Here is a 24302-nt window from a genome sequence, read left to right as displayed (position 1 = left end):
AATTAATAATGTCATCACTGAAGATATAAAAATATCCAAAGGAACAAGACAGGGATGTCCGCTTTCGCCGTTGCTTTTTATTGTGGTCTTGGAAGTCTTACTAAATGCAATAAGACAAAATAAACAAATTAAAGGGGTAACATTAGGTTCAAATGAGTACAAAGTTAAAGCCTACGCAGATGATGTGGTCTTAACAGTGGAAGAACCTATAGAAAGCATAAGGGAGATTTTGGATGAGATGGAGAAATTTGGGAAGTTAGCAGGATTTAAATTGAATAAGAGTAAGACAAAAATGATTGTTAAAAACCTAGATCAGGATAAGATTGAATTAGTACAGCAACGAACAGAAATTGAGGTTGTTAAAAAGGTTAAATACTTGGGACTCTGGCTTACCAACAAAAACATCGATTTATACCAAAATAACTACACCCCGGTTTGGAATGGAATTAAAAAAGATCTGGAGGTTTGGGCCAGGATGAAATTATCATTCTGGGGAAGAATATCTATGGTCAAAATGATGGTGCTCCCAAAGTTGTTATTTTTATTCCAAACGATACCCATAATAAAAGGTACAAAAAACTTTAAAGAATGGCAAAAGGTGATCTCTAGATACGTCTGGGAAGGAAAGAAGCCCAGAATTAAATTTAAGTTATTAACAGATGTAACAGAAAGAGGGGGCTTCGCCCTACCAGACATGAGACTGTATTACGAAGCAGCATGTCTGTGTTGGATAAAAGAATGGGTAAAGTTGGAGAATAAAGAATTACTAGACCTGGAAGGGCACAATAACAAATTTGGGTGGCATGCGTATCTATGGAGGGATAAAAAGAGAGTGCATAAGGGATTTTGTAGCCACATCTTTAAGGGTCCACTAATAGAGGTCTGGGACAGATATAAAAATATACTAGAACCGAAAACCCCACATTGGCTATCCCCGTTGGAGATAATAAGTGTAAAGAAAGTTAACATGAGAGAAAAGTAGGGAAAGTATGGAGAAATGGTTACTAATGAAGGAGGGAAGTGGAAAGTAAAAACATACGATCAGGTTAAAGTATTCACATATGACTGGCTGCACTATTTTCAGATAAATGAAATGTTTAAAAAAAAGGTGAAGGAAAGGGGTTACGAGGAAAAGGAATCGACATTCCAAAAAGAGATAATAAATAACGAATATAAAAATCTGTCAAAAATGTATAAAATATTGTTAGAGTGGAATACGAAGGATGAGGAAGTAAAATCAGTGATGGTACAATGGGCAAGGGATTTCGGCTATAACATCCAACTGGAGGATTGGGAAAAGTTATGGAGAGTGAACATAAAATTTACGGCATGCACGTTACTGAGGGAAAATGTGATGAAGATGCTTTACAGGTGGTATATGACACCTGTAAAACTGGCTAAGATGTATAAGGTAGATAACAAATGCTGGAAATGTAAACAAAAGGAAGGGACTTTCTATCATCAATGGTGGGAGTGTAAGAAAGTTAAAAGCTTCTGGGATGAAATCTACAATGAAATGAAAAAGATGTTAAGTTATACTTTTGTAAAAAAGCCAGAAGCCTTTTTATTAGGTATTGTGGGAAAGGACATCAGAAGAAAGGATTGCAAACTTTTCCAGTATGCGGTAACGGCAGCCAGAATTGTGATAGCCCAGAAGTGGAAGCAGGAAGAAATCCCAACGGTAGCAGAGTGGAGAGTAAAACTGACAGAATATGCCGAGTTGGATAAATTAACAGGGAAAATCAGATATATTAAGGATCAAAAGTTTATTGAGGACTGGGGGAAATTTGTGGGTTATCTGGAGAATAAATGTTTTGTAAATACAACGCTAGTGGGATTTAAAGAGGCACTGTAAAGAACTAATAAGTATTGTTTAATAGAAATAATGTATGAAGGGAGGAACGAATGGCAATATGAAAGAATGGAATGTGTTTTAAAGATATAAACACGAATGAATGTCAATGACGCTGAAGGAAGTTCAAAATGTATGAGATGTATTGAAATATGGATATAATGTATAAATAATGGGAAATCAATAAAATTTTAAAATGCAAAAAAAAAAAAAAAAGGTTGTTACTTGAAGTAGCCGGATGTTTAACTGAGAATCAATTACAGTTAGCCCATCATTTGAAAAAATAAGACTTTAGATCCATCGGGCCCCCAACTGGCAACTAGACATTCCATTTTAGCAACTGACACCTTGGTTTAAGGAGCCATTTGTCACCTAGGTTATATATCTGAGTTTCTACAGCAGAGTAGAAACACACTCACTTGACCTTCAATCCTGTGTATGAGTTTAACACTGGACAATGTTCAATATTGTACAATGCGTTTAATATTAAAATAGACAACAGCAGCTCAAAGTTAGATAAGACAAGTGTCTCCAGATATGGTGTCAGGTTTGAATCCCACCAATGTCAAATGGACTTTCTGGATGTGGGGATTCATGATGCCCTGAGGTGGCAGAGATGTCTCCTTGGGGATTAGGGGAGGGGAGATATGCTGCAGTGATGCTGTCCGACAACATTTGGAAGCCACCATGTTGACTTCCCCAGGATAACATCACTCCTCATAGCATAAGATCTTCTTGAAAGCCAGAGTGGAAAATGCACTCATCCTGGGCTCAATACAACTGTGTGCCCTTTTTTTCTGCAAAAACAAAGAACTCACCGTCATATCTGCACATTCTATTTTACACAGAGAACACACATGTGGAAGTACTGTTGGCGACACAGCATGATAATCGTTCATCATTGACGGAGATGGAGATTCTGAAGACGGAGGCATAAATGAAGCCGCAGGTGTTGTTGTGGGTTCAGCTGCTGACGGTACACCAGGTCCTGCTGAAGGAAGGCGTGATTCTGTTATGCAGCACAGATGGATGCCAACGAAATTCCAGGAGAGAGGGTGCCAAGGGCAAAGGCCACCTTGGAGCTTGCTCCTACTGGATATCCCCTTCCCGCCCCCCAAAATGATCATTTCCCATCAACTACTCTGTGCAGGGGACAGTAACCAAATAATGCATCAGGGTCTGTTCCAGCTGAACCCCTCCCATCCTCCAGGGCCATTCTGAAGATCCACAGTGGTGTAGTGGTTAGTGTAGGACACAGAGCTGGGAGACCAGGGTTCAAATCTCCACTCGGCTACAATGCCTGCAAAGTGACCTTGGGCCAGTCACTGCCTCTCAATCTAACCTATCACACAGAGCAGTTGTGAGGACAAAAAGAGAAGAGGGAGAGCCATGTACGCCCCCTCAAGGTCCCTGGATAAAAAGGTAGGATAGAATGAAATTAATAAATAAACTAATAAATAATTCTGCCAGACACTGCCCAGTAGGCAGGATACTGATGGGATTCTATACTATGTTATCTTTTTTTGAAAAAATGTAGGTTAATGTTACCTGTAAACCACCTTGGAAGGATTTGGATCCTGAAAGGCGGGATATAACTGTTAGAACCCAATACTAAGAACTTGTCAAGAATGTATAACTTGCTGTTGAAATGGAATACACAAGATGAAACAGTGAAATCAGCTATGATAAAGTGGGCACAAGATATTGGTCATAACATTATGTTTGCTGACTGGGAACAGTTGTGGACCACCGGTATGAAATTTACGGCATGTAATGCCTTAAAGGAAAATATTATGAAAATGATTTATAGGTGGTACATGACCCCAGTCAAGCTTGCAAAAATTTACCACTTGCTTGATAATAAATGCTGGAAATGTAAAGAAACTGAAGGTACTTTTTTTCACCTTTGGTGGACGTGCCCGAAGATTAAGGCTTTCTGGGAAATGATATATAATGAAATGAAAAAGGTACTTAAATGTACTTTCCTTAAGAAACCAGAGGCTTTTCCCTTGGGCATTGTCGGCCAATTGGTGCCAAAGAAAGACAGAACTTTTTTCATGTATGCTACAACAGCAGCAAGAATACTCATCGCAAAGTATTGGAAAACACAAGATCTACCCACTCTGGAAGAATGGCAGATGAAGGTGATAGACTACATGGGACTGGCTGAAATGACTGGCAGAATCCGAGATCAGGGGAAAGAGACGGCGGAAGAAGATTGGAAGAAATTTAAAATTTATCTTAAGAAATACTGTAAAATTAATGAGTGCTAAAATGTTATGGTTATAAAAAGTAAGTGGATTACAGCTGTAAAGATTAAGTAAAAGGAAAGAAAAGGAAATAACTAGACAATTAGATAAAATTAAGGGGGAGAATTTGCTGAAACATATTTAGGAATTGGAATGCAGAAAGGGGAGGTATGGGGAGGTCGGTGAAATAAGTTTTAAGAAAAAAAGGATATGAAATTATACATGTTTGTTTTTGTGTTTGTATGTTTGTACTGTGTATTGTTTGTGTTTATATAAATTGTGAAAAACCAATAAAAAATTTTATATTAAAAAAAAATGAAAGGCGGGATATAAATAACTGTAACAACAAAAAACACCTCCTCCCCAAAAAACCTCCTTGCTTATAGTACCCATGGGTGTGTGAGAGGGCTTTCCTGGAACCCCAACTGTTGTCTTTCTTCTCCACCAGTGTTTGTAAGAGCTTAAAAAGAGCCCAGCTACCTGATCAGGCCAGCAGCCAGTTCTGCAGAGCTCACAAGCAAGAGCAGAGCTCAGCAGCACTGCCCGCTTCTGTTCTCCAGCTACTAGTATACAGATGTGCCCATCCTCCAATCCTGGAGGTTGCATCCCTCATCATAACAAGCAACCATCATAACAAGCCTTACTCTCTGAATTTGTCTAATCCACTTTTGAAGTCATCCACATTGGTGGCTGTCACTGTGGTAGAAAATGCCATAGTTTAACCCTGAAGTCTTCATGGGATTACTGGTTAGCCTAGTTTCTACACACTTACTGCCATATTCATAACTGGACTTACTTTTCATCAGGGAATCAGATCCACCATGTCCGCCAGAGGATTCCTCTTCTTTGCCCTGAGATGAAGTGGGCAACTGACGAGCCTTCTTGCGCTCAACGATGTCCCTCAGAATCATAGCCATGTTTTCAGGCTTCAGCTGATCATCTGAATAGTGGCCAAATTCCTCCAAATCTTTAGCAGATAAGCCAAAGTTTGAGAGAATTCTTGCAGCACTCTCTTCTGTGTAATGCCTCTGAGTATCTGCAGCATTTTCTGAAGTGGGCTGATCTGAGCTACAATTACCAGGTGGCAATGGATCATTCTCCTGACTGTTAGTGCCACATCCTTCCATCCCAGAAGATGACTTTCCTGGCCCTCCAAAAGTCCTACACTGCCTTTGGTCAGGTGCATTAGGTCCTGAAGACATGCTCTCTTTAGGATCACACATATTAGGACAGGGGCCGCTCATATTTGGCTGCGTATATTTTCTGCGTTTCTTTCTGGGTTGCCATGTGTCATCTGGACAAGGACCTCCGGTCCATGGGGTCATATCTCCTTCAGGTCCCCATGTGTCATCTGGACAAGGACCTCCCATCCACGGGGGCATATCTCCTCCGGGTCCCCACATGTCATCTGGACAAGGATCTCTGGTCCATGGGGTCATATCTCCTTCGGGTCCCCATGTGTCATCTGGACAAGGACCTCCCATCCACGGGGGCATATCTCCTCCGGGTCCCCACGTGTCATCTGGACAAGGACCTCCCATCCATGGGGGCATATTTCCTCTGGGTCCCCACATGTTACCTGGGCAAGGACCTCTCATCCATGGGGGCATATTTCCTCTAGGTCCCCACCTGTAATCCCGGAAATTTCCCTTCTTCTGTTGGTTTTTCTTTTTTTTAGACTTGACCATGGCTAATTACACCTATGACCAATTTAAGGATGAAGTGTGCCAGAATGGTCAGAAGCAACAGGGTTCAACCACTGAGATCACTTGGTCTTAAACTGAACAAGCTGCAGAGGACACTACAGAGGGAAATGCCAAATCTGCAGCAATTCACAGCAGACACCACCACCAAGCTGAAAGTAAAAACACAAAATGTAATCAGAAAGGAAGGAGGTGTGCGGAGGCTTTCCAGTGTACTGCACTGTGCGTCGCATGCATGACTGTTGGCCTGCTGTCCTTGAGGCCAGGGTGGCTGACCAAGAGAAATTGAGAGAGGCAGAGAGGATGAGGCATTTGGGCATTTTACTACTGGGTTCTGAGACCAGAATGATAGCTCCTATGCTGTTGTGGACAATGAGGGTCCCCTAGAAGAACACCATGCTAAGGAAGAGGCAAGCAAACCCTTAGAAGGGGACCATTCCTTGGAGGATGTGCAGTTGTCCTCTTGTGCTGAAGATAGTCCTCCAGGGAGGGATGGAGGAATCCTAACAGCCGGTGGTCTGATACAGTGGTGCCCCGCAAGACGAATGCCTCGCAAGACGGAAACTCGCTAGACGAAAGAGTTTTCCGTTTTGGAGGTGCTTCGCAAAACGAATCTCCTATGGGCTTGCTTCGCAAGACGAAAATGTATTGTGAGTTCCTGCAGGTTTTTTTTCCTTTCCCCCCCTTTTTCTAAGCCGCTAAGCCGCTTATCAGCTGATCCGATAAGACGCTAATAGCGCTAATCCGCCAATGGCTTGCTTCGCAAGATGAAAAACCGCTAGACGAAGAGAATCACAGAACGGATTCTTTTCGTCTTGCGAGGCACCACTGTAATTAGGAATACAGATCATGGTATTATACTAGGGTAGCTATCAAAGTTGTGGGTGGGTGACACAGCTTTGTGATGCTTTCAGTCCTACTTGGATGGCCATTTTCAGGAGTATTGTTCAGCTCCAGTGCGTACTTATTAATACTATTATTATTTATTAAATTTCTGTATTACCCTTTATCCGAGGATTACAGGGCAGTTGACAATAATAAAACAATAACAACAAATTCCCCACACATAGTTTAAAAGGGCATCAGATGTCAATCAGCCAAAGCCTTAGCAGAAGAGGAATTTTTTTTGCCTGGAGCCTAAGGTAAGGAAGCAACCAGGCAAGCCTCCCTGGGGACAGCATCCCCAAAGTAAGAGGCCTCTGCAGAAAAGACCCTGCTCTCATGTTGCCACCCTCCAGACCTCTTAAGGAGGCGGCACACAGAAGGATGGCCTTTAGATGTCTTCTAAAAGTCAGATAGTTGTTTACTTCCTTAACAACTGACAGGAGGTTGTCCCCCAGGGTAGGTGCAACTGCCAAGGCAGACATCCAAGGGTAGCCCTGTTTTTGATGGTTGAGGTCATTTTGTATTGGAGGCCCCCCAGAGTCTCTGGGGGAAGCCAGATATATTATTATTATTCTTACCACAAGGCCTCTTTCCTGGTCCATCACTGTCAGCTCAGACCCCCCCCCCCCGGGAAAAGATGTGAAGCTAAGGGATATTTTTGCCCTGACACACATCACATTATTTTATCTTATTTATAGTATTTGTTACTCAGCTGTTCACCAAAAAGGCTGCCAGAGTGGCTTGCATGTAATTATCAGAACAGAACAAAGCAAACCACTACCTTCAGGCTCACAAACTAAGAACAAGAAGTGTGAAACACAAGGGAAGAGCTTCACACTTAGAACTGGCCTTCATATACTTGCAATCAAAATTATTCAACCCCCATTGCAAACTGGGTTTATTATCAAAATTTACAATTTATAAGCTGCAATTTCAGCTGAATTTGAGGAAGTCACTTCAAGCATCCCTTCCGATGAGTCATTTCTACTGCTTTTGTTTGATTTGCTCATGGCAAACAACTGAAAGTCTGCAAACTTTGATAATAAGCCCAATTTGCCTTGGGGGTTGAATAATTTTGATTGAAACTATCTCACCAGTCTCCTCTTCTCCAGACTGAACATACCCAGCTCCCTTCTCAGGATTGGTTTCCAGACTCTGGGTCACTCTTTTCTCCACACAATCCAACTTGTTGATCACCTTCTTAAATTGTGGGGCCCAGAACTGAACACAGGACTCCAAGCATGGTTGGACCAAGGCAGAAACATGCCCTCCAACCTTTCTCTAATGAAAATAGGGATGTCCTATTCCATAATAATTTTACTCTTTACCCCCCCCCCCCAATCTGACGGGGTTTCCCCAGCCACTCTGGGCAGCTTCCAACACATAGAAAATAGAATAAAAAATCATTAACTTCCCTCTACAGGATTGCTTTCCGACAGCTCTGGGGTCAGATAACTCCATACCCTCCAACATTTCTCCCATGAAAACAGGAACATCCTAAGGGGAAACGGGACATTCCAGGATCATATCAGAAACTGGGAGAGCTTTTGTAAATCTGGAACTGTCCTTGGAAAACAGGGACACTTGCGAGGGTCTGTAGTAGTAGTAGTAACAACAACAAAACAATAAATAACAATAACAACAACAACAACCACAAGGTAGCCCTGTTTAGGGAAGCTCTTTGATGAATTATTCTTTTTTAATATTTTGTTAGAAGCCGCCCAGAGTGGCTGGGGAAACCCAGCCAGATGGGCGGGGCATAAATAAATAAATACATTATTGTTATTGTTGTTGTTGTTGTTGTTGTTGTTACACCAGGTACACCCCTCTCCTCCTCCCCGGGGAGCCTCCATCCCGACTTCTGCCTGGCAACTGGAAAGGCCTACCCGGGGGCAGCCAGTCAGGGTCCGCTCTTTCCCTCCCTGAGGACTAGAAGCCCCGCAGGCAGAGGACGAAGAGTTCTCCCGCCGAAGAAGACGCCTCGGAGCCAAGGCGGCGAGCGGGGGAAGGAGAACGAGGCCTCTTCAGGCGCGGACCCTCCATCCCCGACCGCCCCCATCCCCGGCCGCCATCTTGCGCCGCTTACCTCAGCCGAGACCTCTTCCTACCGAAGGCGCTGATCGGGGGTGTACTGCGCATGCGCGGCGGGCCCCTGGCTGCGGATTGGCCAGCGGGCAGAGGGGGCGGGGCCGAACGAATGCGCTCTCTCTCTCTCAGGCCCATCTGGAGAAGGGCGCATGCGCGGCGGGCCCCTGGCTGCGGATTGGCCAGCGGGCAGAGGGGGCGGGGCCGAACGAATGCGCGCGCGCGCGCGCGCTCTCTTTCTCTCTCAGGCCCATCTGGAGAAGGGCGCATGCGCGCTCCGCGTCTCCTTCCTGCGCGTGCGCTCTCGGCGCCGCCGCCCCTGCTCCAGACTGGTGGAGCCTCCGTGGCCAAAGGCAGTCTACCCCCGGGAGCCGGATGGCGGCGGGAAAGGGGTCGGGGCGGCCGCCTGATTCGGCAGCGCTCTTCCTTATCTCACGTACGAGAGGCTGTTGGCGGCCATGGGGTATTCGAGGGTTGGTGGGTTTGGGACCTGGAAGAGACCAGGGTTCGAATCCCGCCGCACTCGGCCAGCCCAACCAACCTCACCAGGGTTGTTGTTGAGAAAAATACCTGAAGGAGCGTCTCCACCCCCATCGTTCTGCCCGGACGCTGAGGTCCAGCTCCGAGGGCCTTCTGGCGGTTCCCTCCCTGTGAGAAGCGAAGCTACAGGGAACCAGGCAGAGGGCCTTCTCGGTGGTGGCGCCCGCCCTGTGGAACGCCCTCCCACCAGATGTCAAAGAGAAGAACAACTACCAGACTTTTAGAAGACATCTGAAGGCAGCCCTGTTTAGGGAAGCTTTTAATGTTTAATAGACTATTGTACAGTATTTTAATATTTTGTTGAAAGCTGCCCAGAGTAGCTGGGGAAACCCAGCCAGATGGGCGGGGTATAAATAATAAATTATTATTATTATTATTGTGGGGATAAAAAGGAGGATGAGGAGACTTACGCACACCACCTTCGTGGGAATTAGTATTGGTTTATTTATTAAATTTATATACTGTACTGCCCTTTATCCGAGGGCCACAAGGTGGCTTACAGACAAAAGGTGGGATATAGGCAAAAGAAATGAAAGAAGTATGCAGCTCCTAAGCTGGGATAGCCAAGCACAATCTCATAGCTGTCAGTGTTTCCCTTTTTTAAGGAAAATTCCCTTATTCCGAATAGGATTCCTTGCAAGAAAAGGGAAAAGTTGACAGCTATGCAATCTCCAGCTCCAGAGGCGGTCTACCTCAATGTTACCAAGACCAGCTGCTGAGCAGGAGAGGACTAGGAAGGTGTTGGACTCTCCCTCCTTGGAGGTTTTCAAGCAAGAGGGTGGATGGCCATCTGTCAGGGGTGCTTTAGTTGAGATTTCTGCATGGCAGTGGGGTTGGACTAGATGGCCCTGGGATCCCTTCCAATGCTGCTTCAATTCTGTGGCAATTAACGCCCTTATTGGGGTTTCCTACACCTGCACCGAGTGTTTTAAATCCCTTCTTGCTGTGGCTGATAGGAGTTGTCTTTCAGCAACACCTGGAGGGCAAAATTCTCCCCCCCCCCCGTACCAGGGAAAGCTCTTTAACATGGAACTGGCGGAAATGACTGGCAGAATCCGAGACCAGGGAGAAGAGTCGGTGGAAGAAGATTGGAAGAAATTTAAAGACTATCTTCAGAAATATTGTAAAATTAATGAATGTTAGAATGATGCTGGATAGAAACTAAGTGGTCTTTAGCTGTAATGTTATAAGAGAATACAAGAAAATAGTTATTAACAGGTAAAAACTTAATGTTATAATATTTTAAAATTGAAGATTAAGATGATTGAAGAGGGGAGGGATTTGCTGAATTAAAAATTTGAATTGGAATACAGAAAAGGCAGGCGTGAGGAGGTCCGGGAAATAAGCAAATGAAAATATGTGATGGAAAGACTGAATTGTTTTTAACTATTTTTATTTTGTATTTTTTCCTTTTTCCTTTTTTTCTTTTTCCTTTATATTTGGTAACTTTTTTGAAAATCTCAATAAATATCTTTTTTTTAAAAAAAGGAAAGCTCTTTAACAGAGACAGCAGAGGGATCAGTTTCACAAGCCACTGCCTGTTGGGCACCACCTTCACCTTTCGGAAACAAAGCAAGCCATAAACTTGAGAGCCAGCAGCTGGCCACTAGCTTCAAACAGCAATACCAGAGAATTGCTGTTATTATTATATATATTTATTTACATCCCTTCTCCTTACCCATTGCAGGGATTCTAGGCAGCTTACAGTTAAAACAAGAGCTGAAAACATAGGGGGGAAACAAACATTAATGGAACTGTGTGTGTGAAAATTATTTTAAAAATTAAATATATTAGTCATTGTCATAATAATAATAATTCATTACTTGTACCCCACCCATCTGACTAGGTTGCCACAGATTACAGTAGAAAGAGCATGGCCTCAGCCCTTTCATTAAAAGCAGTCAGTTCCCAAAAGCTTGTTGAATCGAAAAGTTCTTAACCTGCCTGTCTAACCTCTTTAGGCAGGAAGTTCCAAAGTCTGGGAGTAGCCACCGAGAAGGCCCCCTCTTAATTAATTAACAAGATTTATAATATTCTATTTTACTGTCCTAGTATCAGGCAAACGTGCCTTACAACATGATCCAAAAAAAACCACACAAAAGTCATTACACAACAAGTTGTTTTTTAATGACTTTCTTTGGAACTGCTTTACTTGTTTTGCCTGATTATGTTGTTGGTACCTGCCTGGAGAGCTTGTGGTGAAGAAAGATCTTAGGGTAAGAAATCCTACAAATAAAACCCAGCAACCACCACATTGTTTCCTATATCTGTTTGTTGATTCACTTTAATTTATGGCCTAGTGGTTTAGGAATTACGATTCATGACATTTACACATTACAGAATTTGCACTGAGCTATATGTAACCTGCCCCGGAACCACATGCTAAGGGTGAGCTCCAAATGCCTGTAAATAAACCAACACAGGAACCTGCAGATAACATAAAGGACTCAGCTATGTAGCTGCAAATGAAACGTTTTAAGTGTGTTGTAAAGTGCAACATGGGACGCGGGTGGCGCCGTGGTCTAAACCACAGAGCCTAGGGCTTGCAGATCGGGGTGAGCTCCCTGTTGCTTGGTCCCAGCTCCTGCCCACCTAGCAGTTTGAAAACATTTCAAAGTGCAAGTAGATAAATAGGTACCACTCCGCTGCTCTGGTTCACCAGAAGCGGCTTAGTCCTGCTGGCCACATGACCCGGAAACACTGCAGACAAATGCTGGCTCCCTCAGCCTATAGAGCGAGATGAGTGTGCAACCCCAGACGTCCCCGACTGGACCTAACGGTCAGGGGTACCTTTACCTTTACAGCGCAACATAAAAATGTGACACTAGATGGCGAAAGTGAGCTATAGCAAATTCAATGTGTTGTTTTTTTTAAAAAAAAAAGCAATGTCACAGCTTTTATATATATGTGTGTGTAGATTCCAGCTAAGTCAGCAAACAAGGAGCAGGCAAAGGGGAGCCAAATGGGGACAGTGGGAGTGCAGGCATATTTCTGCCAGTAGAAGCATGTTGTGGGGGAAGAGAGCTAGACAGGTCTCCTGAGACAGGGCATGACAAAACCCTATGGCGGGCTTACAGCAATCAAGTCTCCAATATTAGTGGGATTCTTGGGAAATGGGTGTTTAAGGTATCCCAGCCTTGGACCATTTATGGCCAGCACTTTGGTCCCAGAAAAATACAGTAGCCGAGACCAACATCCCTTGCAGCTCACCGTTCTCCATCTGAAGTTTCCGAACACACCTTAGAAAGTGTGCAGCACATTAAAGTCGCCCAGCTTTGATCCAACTCCTATGTGGGGAACCTTTGGCCCTCCAGAGATGTGGGATAAATCTGCTTCCTATAACCAACGTGCTTAACTCTAATGCATGAAGGGATTAAGACCATAGGGGAAGCTGTCCTGCCATTCCCTCAACTTAGAAGGGTGACCAAATTCTTCGTTCTCCCACCATGTAAATGCTATCAGTCAGGAGGTCTGAGCTGAATGCTCCAAGCTTCAACTGCATGGCTTAAACAAGCCATCTTTCTGATTCTATAAAATAATCTAGAGGCATTTACGCTTTTGAAACGTAAATTATACTGCCTGCATTTTCTTGCTGCTGTGTGGAAAATCACGTTTCGTCAGGTCTGCCAAATTCACAGAGACAGATTGCATTTTAGCAGGTTTGTATGCTTTTTTCCCACCACGGTCCTCAAAGCTGCTCACAATGCCATCATCATCCCACCAGACACTGGAGTGCATCTCCAGAGCTCTTTTCGAGAGGAAGGACAGGATAAAAACTGAATGAATAAACTGCTGAACGATGAGCGGCTTTTGGCTCTTTCTCTCCTTGAAATCTTCCTGTTCCAGTTGGTCATTACAAATATTCTGTAGCTGAGAAATACAAAAGTGTTTGCTCCGGCTTCTCCTTTGCCCTCCCTGGTCCCTTTTCCTTTTGTGACATATCAGATGGAGAGGGATAGAGTATTTGCTTGGCTCAGGAGTGGGGTTAAAACAAAAGCAGCCCCGTTTTAAATAAAAACTTATAAACACAGCAGATGCACGCAAAGGCACAGGCCAGAAGACCAGACAGAACCTCCCCCCCCCCCAGTGGAGCCAGTGGATGCAGCCGCAGTAAACGAAGAAGGCATTGTTCTCTGCGGGGCCCCCCCCCCGCGTCTATGGTTCAGTCCGCACAGGCCTTCCCGGATTGGCTGAGTCCCAACTTGGAGCGGCAGGCACTTCGCCCAATCCACGCCGGCCGAGAGCCCAATCGCCGTCGCGCGCTGCCTCCCCACGTGGGGGACGCCTCCCGCCCGCCGCCTTTCGGAGCCGAGGGGCGGGGACGGAGGGCGGGCTTACGAGGAAAAGCCCTCGGCCAATCAGCGCTCGAGTTCTCGACGGGGGCCTCGCCGCCTTTGAGCGGAAAGCGAGCCAAAGCGAGGGTAAGCGGGTGGGAAACGCTCCAAGAGAGATGGACGGGGGCGGCTGGCCAATGGGCGCCTAGAGGAAAGCAGGGAAGGCGCGACGTCCCGGAGAGCGACCAATGGGAGCTCGGCTCGGCGGAGCGGCCGTCCCCTTCCCCCGTCGCGGGCCGCCGAGCGTGGGCGGGGCGGAGGTGAGTGGCGGGCGGCGCGGCCAATGGCGGGGGGCAGGCCTCGCGCGCGGCGTGTCTGAGGGAGAGCGAGGAGAAGAGCGAGCGCGGAGAAGCGAGGGCCGGAGGAGGCGGCGGCGGCTGAGGAAGCGGCCGGGGCAGGCGGGCAGCGCGCGGAGAGCGGCCCTGCGGGGCCCACGCCAGGTACGGCGAGAGGGAGGGCGGGGGGAGGCTGCGCGGCGCCCCCTCAGGCTCGGGCCTTCGAGGAAGACCCTCCTCAGCCCCGGGGGATCCCGAGGGTTCCCCTCCCCCCTCGGACGGACGCGCACTCAGGGCCGGGGGCGCGCGGGCTGCCGGGGGGGGATTTCAGAGGTTGAGTGGGGGCTCCTTTTTTCTTCTTCTCCTCCTCTGGCCCCGGAGGGGCGACATTACCCGCCCCCCCGCCCGTTGGCCAGCTGACCTGTCAATCTTCACCTCACCCGCCCCCCCCCGACAAAAGCTCCCCCCCGTCTGGGATCTCGGGAAAGCGGGGGGGGGGGCTCTTGTCGCCCACCCGGAGGGGGCTCGGCTGTGGCTTCAGGACTTAGGAGCCAAGGTCCCTTAGGAACCCCCCCCCCCATATAAAATAGTTGCGGGGTTGTCCCAGGTTGTCGTGCCTTGCCATTCGAATGGTGCGCACGCGCGGCGTCTTGCGATTGATTATGCGGGACAGGTGACCACTGTTTTATTCGAGAGGGGGCCCCGCTGTTTCGGGCGTCCCCCCTCCCCGCCATTACTTCACCCACGCGCTTGGATGCAGAGAAAGACCCAGGGAGATGCTCTGCTCTGCCCACTAGGGATGCTGTCCGTGGGGAGGGGGCGGTTCAGGTCTGCCCTTCCTTCTGCCGGAAAATAGTTGAGGGATGGAGGGGACCCAGGGCTTGGACGCCCCCCAGCAGATGGTGGCCAGGCTTCTGGGTCAGGGCTCCCCTTGCTGTGCATGCGCTTCCCATCAGACGTTCAGCTGAAGCCTCCCATCTTGGAATACGGGACCCATATGGATAAGGTGGGAATCTCTCCCCCTACCCCCCACCATAGCCCTCTTGTGTGTGATGGCAGCTCTTTGGGCATATGAAAGCACGAGCAGTTGGAAGGTAGTCCCATACCCCCCCTCCAAAAAAAAACCCTCCAGCCACTTCTCTTGTAAACAATAACCACGGCAAAACTTTCTTTAAGCTGGCCTGACTTATGCTGACAAGCGCCTGTCTGGGAAGGAGTTTTCTCTACATGTTTTATGTTGCTTCATTGTGTGTCTTTAAGATGTTGTAATCGCCCCTTGCCACGAGGGTTGGGCTCCGAGGGTGGGGCAGGGGAGCCGACCAAATAAACAGGTATTGGCCGCTTCCCTGGGGCAGAGGAGACTCTGGCGGAGCCCAAGAGATTTTGATGCCAGAGACTGCCTGCTTCTGTGACTCCAGCCCCGTCAGCGTGAGCGAGGACAAAGAGATGGGTCCCTGTCCCAAATTGCTGAGGCTCAGCTGAACTTGGCTCTGGTGCCCCTTTGTTTGGGCAGAACTTGAGTTGAAAGTTTGGAGAAGCCTTGGCGTGGGAGCATGGGGTGCTCTGCAGCGGGGCTGGCCTGTAGCCTCTCTTCCGCCATAGGGTGGGTTGTTGCTGCTGCTGCTTGCCCTAGTTTGCGGGAGGGCAGGCAGGCACACCCCAGGCCTTCTCCAAGGAGGGGGCCTCTCCTACCTGGCAGGTCAGGCGTTTTTTCTGCCTTGGGGTGCCTTGTCCAGTTTATCCAACCCGATTTTCAGCACTCCAGTTCTGCTTCTGGCCAGCCACTCTGCAGATTAAATTGTTGCCTTTCCACCTGCATTTTGCCTTCCCGCCCCCCTCCAGCAGAGAAGAGGAGCTGGGGCTCTTGAACACTGAGTTTGCAAAGGGCATCCCACCCAAAGGGGACTAGTGGTTGCGATCTGCTCCTGAAGCATGGCCACACTTTCTCTTGTAGGCACAGAGGGATAATTTCAAGAGCCTTGGTGAAGTGAGACTCTTACAGTGGGGGCTGGTTCGCTAGGGGTAACTTTCCAGTCAGTGCTTGGCAGCGTAAGTGCTTCCTTGGCTGTGCTGCCCTTTACGCAGATTGTCAGTGAATGAAGCTACAGCCCCTCCCCAGTTCCTTGCTCTGACACCTGAAAGCCACCTTGGTCCATGCAAACCTGCCCCCTTGCTTACCTTGTTTTCTGGTTTTGCAATAGATAGTTCAGGTTACGTAGTCCCAAAGATAAAGAGCACCATGGGGGGGAGGGCGTTGTTGGGATTTGGGTATGCCAGTTTCTGAGTTTTTGTGCACAGAGCTCCTCCTTGGGCATCAATTATCTTGTATAATGAAGAAACATTCCTTTTCCCGTGGCAGCTAAACCTGGAGCATTCTACCCAGCCTTTGTGAACTTTGGCATGGGGGGCAACCATTCAGAGTGGAGCTCAGTGGGATTACTTGGACTTTTCCTTCCATAGCAGTTCTCTTTTTGAGACCTGGTGGTTGGGTCTTTCTTAACACCAGAGCAGACTGAACAGTGTGTGGGGGTAGGGATACAGCAATGCTTTCTCTTAAGGCCAGACAAGGTAACGCTTCTGAAGTGTTTCTTTGGCCATCTCCATATTGAAGCTTGGCACATTTATGTGAGTCATCCATAGACCACTGTTTGCTTCTGCCTTCTGTGGGTTAGAGGTGGATTTGTGGACTGGAGAGGAGTGAAAGACTAGGTCAGGAGGCCAGGTCTGCTGACCTTGGAATCTCTCAGCTCTAGTTACAGGTAGGTAGCCGTGTTGGTCTGCCGAAGTTGAAACAAAACAAAACAAATAAATAAATAAATTCCTTCCAGTAGCACCTTAGAGACCAACTAAGTTAGTTATTGATATGAGCTTTCGTGTGCATGCATGCTTCTGAAGAAGAAAGCTCATACCAATAACGACCGTATTTTTCGCTCTATAAGACGCACCAGACCACAAGACGCACCTAGGTTTTGGAGGAGGAAAACAAGAAAAATATTCTGAATCTCAGAAGCCAGAACAGCAAGAGGGATCACTACACAGTGAAAGCAGCAATCCCTCTTGCTGTTCTGGCTTCTGGGATAGCTGTGCAGCCTGCATTCACTCCATAAGACACATTTCCCCTTACTTTTTAGGAGGGAAAAAGTGAGTCTTATAGAGCAAAAAATACAGTAACTTAGTTGGTCTTTGCGGATCTGCCATTCTTTCAGGGCAGGGGTGCATTCCACTTCTCCTTGCTGCTGTTGGGTGCAGTTCTTTGCTTCTCCATGAGATGGGTGGACTTGATGGAGTCCAGGTTCTCCTTTCCTCTGATATCATGCCCCTCTGGAAGCCAGCACAGATCCTTTGTGAATGAGGACTATGGAAGAGCTGCATGTCTGGAGTCAGCGCTGTTCCCTGAGCTCTTGTGACTGGCATGCATTTCACATGTTGGTGTTTGCCAGCAAGCCCCAGTCTGAGGGGTGGGGTCAGGTGCTATGGCATGAGCTGGGAGAGGCTTAGCCTCTGTTTTGGTGCCTGGCACCAGCTTGGATGCTGCCGCTTCTGGGAGGGGATACCCATATCCAATTAGGAACCAGTGCTGGAAGTCCTTGCGCAGCCCGACACTTGCCAAGCCAGAAAAACTTGTACTTTGTTCAGCACGCGCCGAAGGGGCCGCTGAGCAAAGCATGTGTGTCGGACAGGTTTGCAAGGGCAAGCCACAACAGTGTGGGAATGCTGGCGGCTTCTGGGCCTGTCCAGAAATAAGAGGTGGGGAAAGCATTGAAAATTCTGGGCTTCAGAATTTTCAGAGCAAAGATTATTGGAATAAGCAGTGCTCATCTGACTAGCTTGTGTTAATATCCTTCAGTCACCCATTTGGATTTTGCAGATTTGACAAGGGCCAGGATAAACACCATATTTTTCTTAGATAATGCCTAATGATGGAGTTTCTAGCCTTGATGAAGTCTGAGTGGAGCATTTAACTTACCCAGCTCTTGTCTGTTTCAAATGGGACAGGTATATGAGACCTTTCTAGTCGTGCCTCTGATGCAGTAGCAGGAGATGGTTTTGCTCCCTAATTATTCTTTTGCTGCCTTTATCATGAAATATCACAGGAGAATTGTGTGTTTTTTAGATTTGCTTTTTATTAGTCCAGCAAAACTTGTTTTTTAAGGGGATGCTGTTTTTACAGAAAAAGTTACTGCAGCAAACTGAATAAATAAAAAAATTGCACCAAACTGAGCAGCTGCTGAGATGCAAAGGGGTTTTATAATGAAGCCACTTTCATGCCAGTATACAGTAATGTGACTGACGATCTTTTGGTCATCTGCTGTATCAGACCTGTCAAATAACCTTTTGCTTTGGGGCCACTTCTTGCTACAGTATCTTGTAAGTATATTGAATTCAATTGGAGCTTGCCTTCCAGAGAGCATGTTTCAGGTCATAGACTTAATTGTCAGTATATTGTTATAATTTGCCCTGGGACCTTAGGGTGAAGTGTGGGGAGGAGATCAGGTAAACATTTAGCTGTATAAATGTATATGTAGATATATGATGAGTAAGGGAAGAGGAGGCTGTTTGAGCCAGAGCAGCATAGCAGAGGCCACTGAGCTGGTTCAGACATTGCAATAAACGATGGATTATGGTGACAGGAAGGGGTTGAGCAAGCCTTGGGACTTGTGTGCTCCTTTTCCTCCTCTGGTGCAGACACAAGGAGGAAAACAGAGCTCCGTTTTTGCATTCATCACAGTTGAGCATTGTGTCAAAATCCTGCACTCTGGTCAATATTAGCCATGGTTTGTTTGAAACAAACTTCAAACCATGGGTTGTGAAGTTCACTTGTTTCAAACAATAGCTAAGTTTAATTACAGTTTTCAGGTTTGGCTGCAACATGAAATTGCAGTTAATTAAGCACAGAAGTAAAAGCTTTTTCTCAGCTGTGGTGGGGTGGGGGCAGATGGGGGAGCATGCAGTTTGTTACTGCCATAATAAACATTGGTTTCTCCTAGGACTGGGGGAGCATCTGTGCTTCTCCAGATGCTGTTGAATCACCACTCCCATCAGCCCAAACCTGCATGTCTGGCGGTGAGGGGAGACATATTCCAACCACAAATTCCTCATTCCTGATTTATCATGAAGTTTGAATAGAATTGGGTCAAGGGGATCAGAGTGGAGTAGTGGATTGGAAGATATAAGCAGCAGTAGTCTAGCCAGGCCAGAGGGGTGGTGTCAGAGCCTAGCTGTAGGTAGCCATCAGGTGCAACCCAGGCAGGTGCACTAGGAAGTCTCTTGCTGCCCAGGCAAAGTCCCGACTTGAACAGGGAGCCATTACATCCCTTCCAGTTGGGGAAGGTCTGTGGTCAGGTGGTGGTGGTAGTCACTCCTGTTACCTGACCTGTTTCTACCCAGGGAGACACTCTTTGGAGAGTCTGTGGCTCTAGTGGCTCATGATGTGGGCAACTCTGCACTGCCCTCTAGGATCCCAGCAACTAAACAGGTAGAAAAGGGGAAGATGGGATTCACGGATGAGGAACGTAAGCAGATTGGCAAGAGGAGGTGCTGCAAAGGGACAGGCCAGTGTGGCAGAAGGCCTTCCACCCTCCTTCCATCTGCTTGCCCTTGGGGTGGGGATCAGGGTTGGCACTCCTGCCTCTGCCATCTGCCCTTAGTTTTTGTTCTAGTCAGATGCTTCTCCGACTTTTAGGAGGCTTGGAGTGGCTGTGTTGGAGAAGTCTTGACCTATAACTTTGGTCAGCTTTGCCCAGTCTTTTCAGATGCCTGTATCTTTTCACCTCCATGCCCCCCCTTAGCCCCATTGTTCTACATAGCTGACAAGGAATGGCTCAAGGCCAGAGGAGGCTGTGCTGATTCACAGTGGCGAATGCAGTCATGCCCCACAGCTGTAGTCCAAGCAGCTGGTGCTCCCAGGGATGTGCCACAGCTTCTAAGAGGGGAATGCAGGAAAGCTGCTGGTTCTGTGCATGGCCGCACATCTTGCTGACCACGGACCTGGAACTAGCTGGAGCCTCCCCTCCATCCCTGGGGAATTGGACCAGTGGACATGAGTCTAACCCCAATGAGCTCTTCCCCATTCCATGAGATGTTGGAAATATTCTTGGTCTTTTGCATCCTTCCCTGGACGTCCTTGCTGGGCTGTGGTGATCTGGCACTGTCCAAACATTTGCCATTTTGGACTTTGGCCAAGCAGAGCATTAGAGCTTTTTGAGGAGTGGGGTAGAGCTCTGTTCATGGTAATGAGCCCTCTTTCATTCTAGCCCTTTGTGGGGAGGAAGAAGGCCATATTTAGTCGGTCTCTTATTTGATCCTATAAGTGTAAAATTGGGTTGGTCCAATACTGCAGGAGAACTTCGGTTATACACTTGAAGACTGTCTTTCCTACTTTCCCCCTCAGTCTCTTAAGATGAGTAGCAAAATGGGGCAGTGTCGTTTGCTGGGCTTCTTAAAGGAAGGGTGGGCTAGCACTAATAATTGAGAAAAGGATGCCATTCCCTGTTGCTTCTGTGTGCCAAGATCAAACGGCAAAGAAGAAGGAATTCATCACCACATCAGTCAAGCTCTCTCTCTCACCCCCCCCCCCCAGACTGTCAGAAGAGCGATCACTTCAAAAGAACTGCAATATCACTTTTGCTTAGGCCAGGTTTCATGACCACTCTGCCACATGGAGTTACCTGGTGTCAGATTATAGTTCCTTTGGTTTATCAAGCTGCCCCAGGCTCCATCTTTTCTGTGAAGCCTCTAGCAGATTTTCTGCATCCTTGAGCTTCCTCTCCTTGGGGTGTGAGCACATTGCTGGCTGGGGCTGATGGGAGTCGTAGTCCAAGATGTTTGGAAGGCACCTGGTTGGAGAAGGCTGCCCCAGAGAGCGATTTGATTCAGCATGCTAATTTTACTTGTTTTTGGTGAACAAAGCTAAAAACTTGCCTAATGTTGCATTTGCAATTGGTGTCTGTCCAATGACCATGCTGATGACCTGATGATGTGCATCCTGCCCCACTAACTAAACAAATAAACCAGGGGGAATCTTCCACCCCAACTTACATCTGGTTGCATCTCCTCCCCCTGCTGTTTCTCCACTGTGGAAACTTTCAAGCTCTCTCCAGCTGGTCCACTGGTGTCTATGGACTTCTTGATTTGGTCACCACTGGTGCCTCAGTTGTAGCCACCGTGAGGTTTGATCATGCTGTGCATGTGCTCTTTTTATTGAAACAATATGTAGCCACCAAATAGAAGTAAGCTCGGTGGTCCTTGTAGGCGTCCATGTTTGTTGAAGCGGATGGCTATTTTGCCCTGTTCTAGTTCCCCAGAGTATAGAGGCAGGTGGGAGACTGTTGTGAGTGCCGGGTTGGCTGGCCTGTCAGTTGAGCTCCCTTACCTTCTACGTTGGGGGCAGGTCTTGGGCGCCTCTGCTTGGTGCGTAGCCCCCCCTCCCCCGCAACTGAGCCTATTCCTTTGCATGTCCCCAGGACTCACTCCCTGCCTCTTCTTCAGGTTTCACAGGAAAACATGTATCAACACGGCTGGATATTGTTACGGGAACATCCCGGCGAGCAGCTGCATCTTCCTTGGCTGAACTCTGCAAATTCTCTCTCCCAGGCCGAGGAAAGTGATGGAGGCAGCCGGTGCATTCCAGCCACCTGGCCCTGTTGCTCCTGGGCATGGGGGGGGGGCTACCAGCATGCAGAGCCTATTCTCTCACAGCATTGTGTGGTGCTCCTCAAAGCCCTGGTTCTGGGAATCGTGGGCGGAGGGGAGGCTCTACACCTATTCCAAGGCAGTCGGATTGGGAAGTAGTAGCTGAAATGGTCTGGCTTGATACAAGCCCTGCTTCACTTTCTCCTGCTTTCCCACATTAGTACATGTAAATATTGAGCCTGTTATCAGTGGCTGGTGACTTCCTGCATTTAGCTGTCCTATAGCAAGCCTCATAGCTTAGTGTTGACAACACTGACTGGCAGCAGCTCTCCAGGGTTTTAGGCCAGGGACTCTCCTGAGACACAGGGGATTGAATTTCGGCCGGTCTGCATGCCAAGCAGATGCTCTGCCAATAAGCTGCTCCTCTTTTCTAAAAGCACGGTTCCCTTTCCCTCTGGCTGAATCTGCTATTTGTTTATACTCTCCATAGGAAGAGGCTTCACGGACTGCTCTCTCTAGCCTGCCGGGGCCACTTCCTAGACATCTCTCTGTTTGGCTTGCCATCTGCTTCTTTTCCTCCTGAGGTGACCTCTTCGTGTGTCTGCCGGGGGGGGGGGTGCACCCACGTAAGCTCCTGCCACAACAGATTTGTTAATCTTTAAGAAGTCACAGGGCTTGGTGTTTTCTTGCCACAAGGGAGTGACGCTGCTTCCCCTCTGGAACTTGTTCCCCATTCTGTGTGGTGCTCTGAATGCAGAGGTGTGCTTGGCTTCACAAGGACCAGAATGATCCATTAAACCAGGGGGAGGACCCTGCGGCCATCAAGATGGTGTTGGACTACAACTCCCATCATCCCTGATGTTTAGCCATGCTGGCTGAAGCTGATGGGAACTGGAGTCCAATAGCATATAGAGCGTGTCAGGGTCTCCTTGACTCTATTAAATATGCTGCAAGTGACCAGGTCAGCCCCAGAACTTTGATCCTGTGAACATCTGCCTGCCCCATTGACCTCCTGCTTGTATTGGCAGTATTGCTTCTGTGGGGGCTGGATCAAACCTTCCGTCAAGAATGCTGTGTAGTTGCTCCGTCTGGGTCTCTCAGTTGGGTTGCTGTTGATCTTTATTATTTTTCTGCTGGCTGCACAGCAGCACGGCCAGTCCTAGAATGTGGTCTGCCTGTGAATCTCCATGATAGAGCTCCCTGTAACTTCTTTCTCTAAGCTAAACTATGGCACTTGCTCCCAGCTTGGATGACTTTAAAAATTAAGTTAGACAAAATCATGGAGGAGAGGGCTATTGCTGTGCCTCCACGCTTGGGGGTTGCAATGCTTCTGAATCCCAGTTGCTGGAAACTGCAGGAGGGGAGAGTTGCTCTTGTGCTCAAATCCTGCTTATGGGTTTCCTATAATTGGCATCTTGGTTGGCCCCTGTGAGAACAGGATGCTGGAATAGATGGGCCCTAGGCCTGATCCAGCAGGCTCTCCTTACGTTCTTAAGAGAATCAGGAAGCCCTCAGGCAGGATCTGACCAGAGCAGCCCTCTCGCCTCCTGTGGTTTCAGCAACTGGTCTTCAGGGGCCTGCTGCCTTCAACAGTGGAGGTAGAGCAGAGCCTTCATGGCTTCTTGCCATAACCTCTCTCCCCTCCATACTGTCCTGGTTCTTGAGAGAATCCTTTGCATTGTGAAAGGCCTCAAACATTGCAAAGCAGAGAAGCAGATGTGTTGCGCTTCACTAGGCGTGCCTGTCATTCTTTACCCAGTCCCTTGGGAGGGTCACTAATGTCTGTGGCTTCTTTTTTCATACTTAACCTTTTGAGTAGTGTGGATGAGATTTCTTCCTTTTATATATTCTTTTGAATGAGTCTTTCAGGTCTTTTTTATTACTCTTTTTGTAGCTGGGTTTAGCCCTTATTGTTCCTATTTTTTTTTCCATATGTCATTTTGGGACATCTTGCTTAATTATTATGTTTATTTATATGTCACTATCAATGTTCATGGTTGTTTACTGAGTCAGTAGACACAGACGAGTCCCTGCTCAGGAGTATACAGTCCACTGTAGCATTGCAAGGGCTTAGGCAGTGGGTCACCCCTGTTCCTCAGTGAAGCATACAGAAGAGCAAGTTCTGCTCTTTGAGTCATACCGACCTCCCAAGAGGGTCGCAGGTGAGAGGAGTGAGAATTTTGAAGTGCACGCAGCCTGAGAAGTACTAGGAGAGTTCAAGCCAGATCCTGACTTTACATCTAGTCTGACCCAGAAACTGAACCCAAGTGGATGTAGAAGGTGGAAGACTTGGTTGCTCTTGGAAGCTGGTATGACTGCACCCAAATGGGGTTCCAGACTGTTCCCCTTGACTTTTCTTTCATGTAGGAAGAGTATATCTGTCATTTGCTACTCTGGGGAAACTAATGGGCTGGTTGGGGGCACTGCCTGCGCTCCCCCCTGCATCAGGAAAGGCTGGCCTCCCAAGAAAGTCTGCACGCCTTGGAGTGTTTAGAGGAACCTCATTAATGTCCTTGCAATATATAAATGATTCTCTGCACACATCCCACACATCCTATTAATGGGCATATTGTTGATTAATTATGACTTGCAAATTGCAGGGTTTAGTGGGCTGTGCCCTACACTTCAAGGGCATAAATAGGGATTGCTATTTTTTTGTCCTGCTTTGCCAGTGACATAACTGCAACCCACCATGACCTACTCTGATCGTAGTCTATGCCATTGATGAACTAGGAACAGGAAGTTTC

The 24302-nt window shown here is 47.4% G+C and overlaps 1 protein-coding gene across 1 annotated transcript in view; it reads left to right on the top strand.

Annotated features, from left to right (window-relative positions):
- Positions 1-13939: 13939 nt before the first annotated feature.
- PAIP2B (poly(A) binding protein interacting protein 2B) overlaps positions 13940-24302 on the top strand; it is a 32383-nt gene continuing 22020 nt past the window's right edge. Inside the window, exon 1 of the mRNA XM_081021298.1 lies at positions 13940-14088. The gene's annotated coding sequence lies outside the window, so the exon portion shown is untranslated. The remainder of the gene's footprint in view (positions 14089-24302) is intronic.

Source organism: Podarcis pityusensis (assembly GCF_964106645.2).
Source record: "Podarcis pityusensis genome assembly, chromosome: 9".
NCBI classification, from domain to species: domain Eukaryota; kingdom Metazoa; phylum Chordata; class Lepidosauria; order Squamata; family Lacertidae; genus Podarcis; species Podarcis pityusensis.
This window is presented reverse-complemented; position numbering and strand designations above follow the sequence as displayed.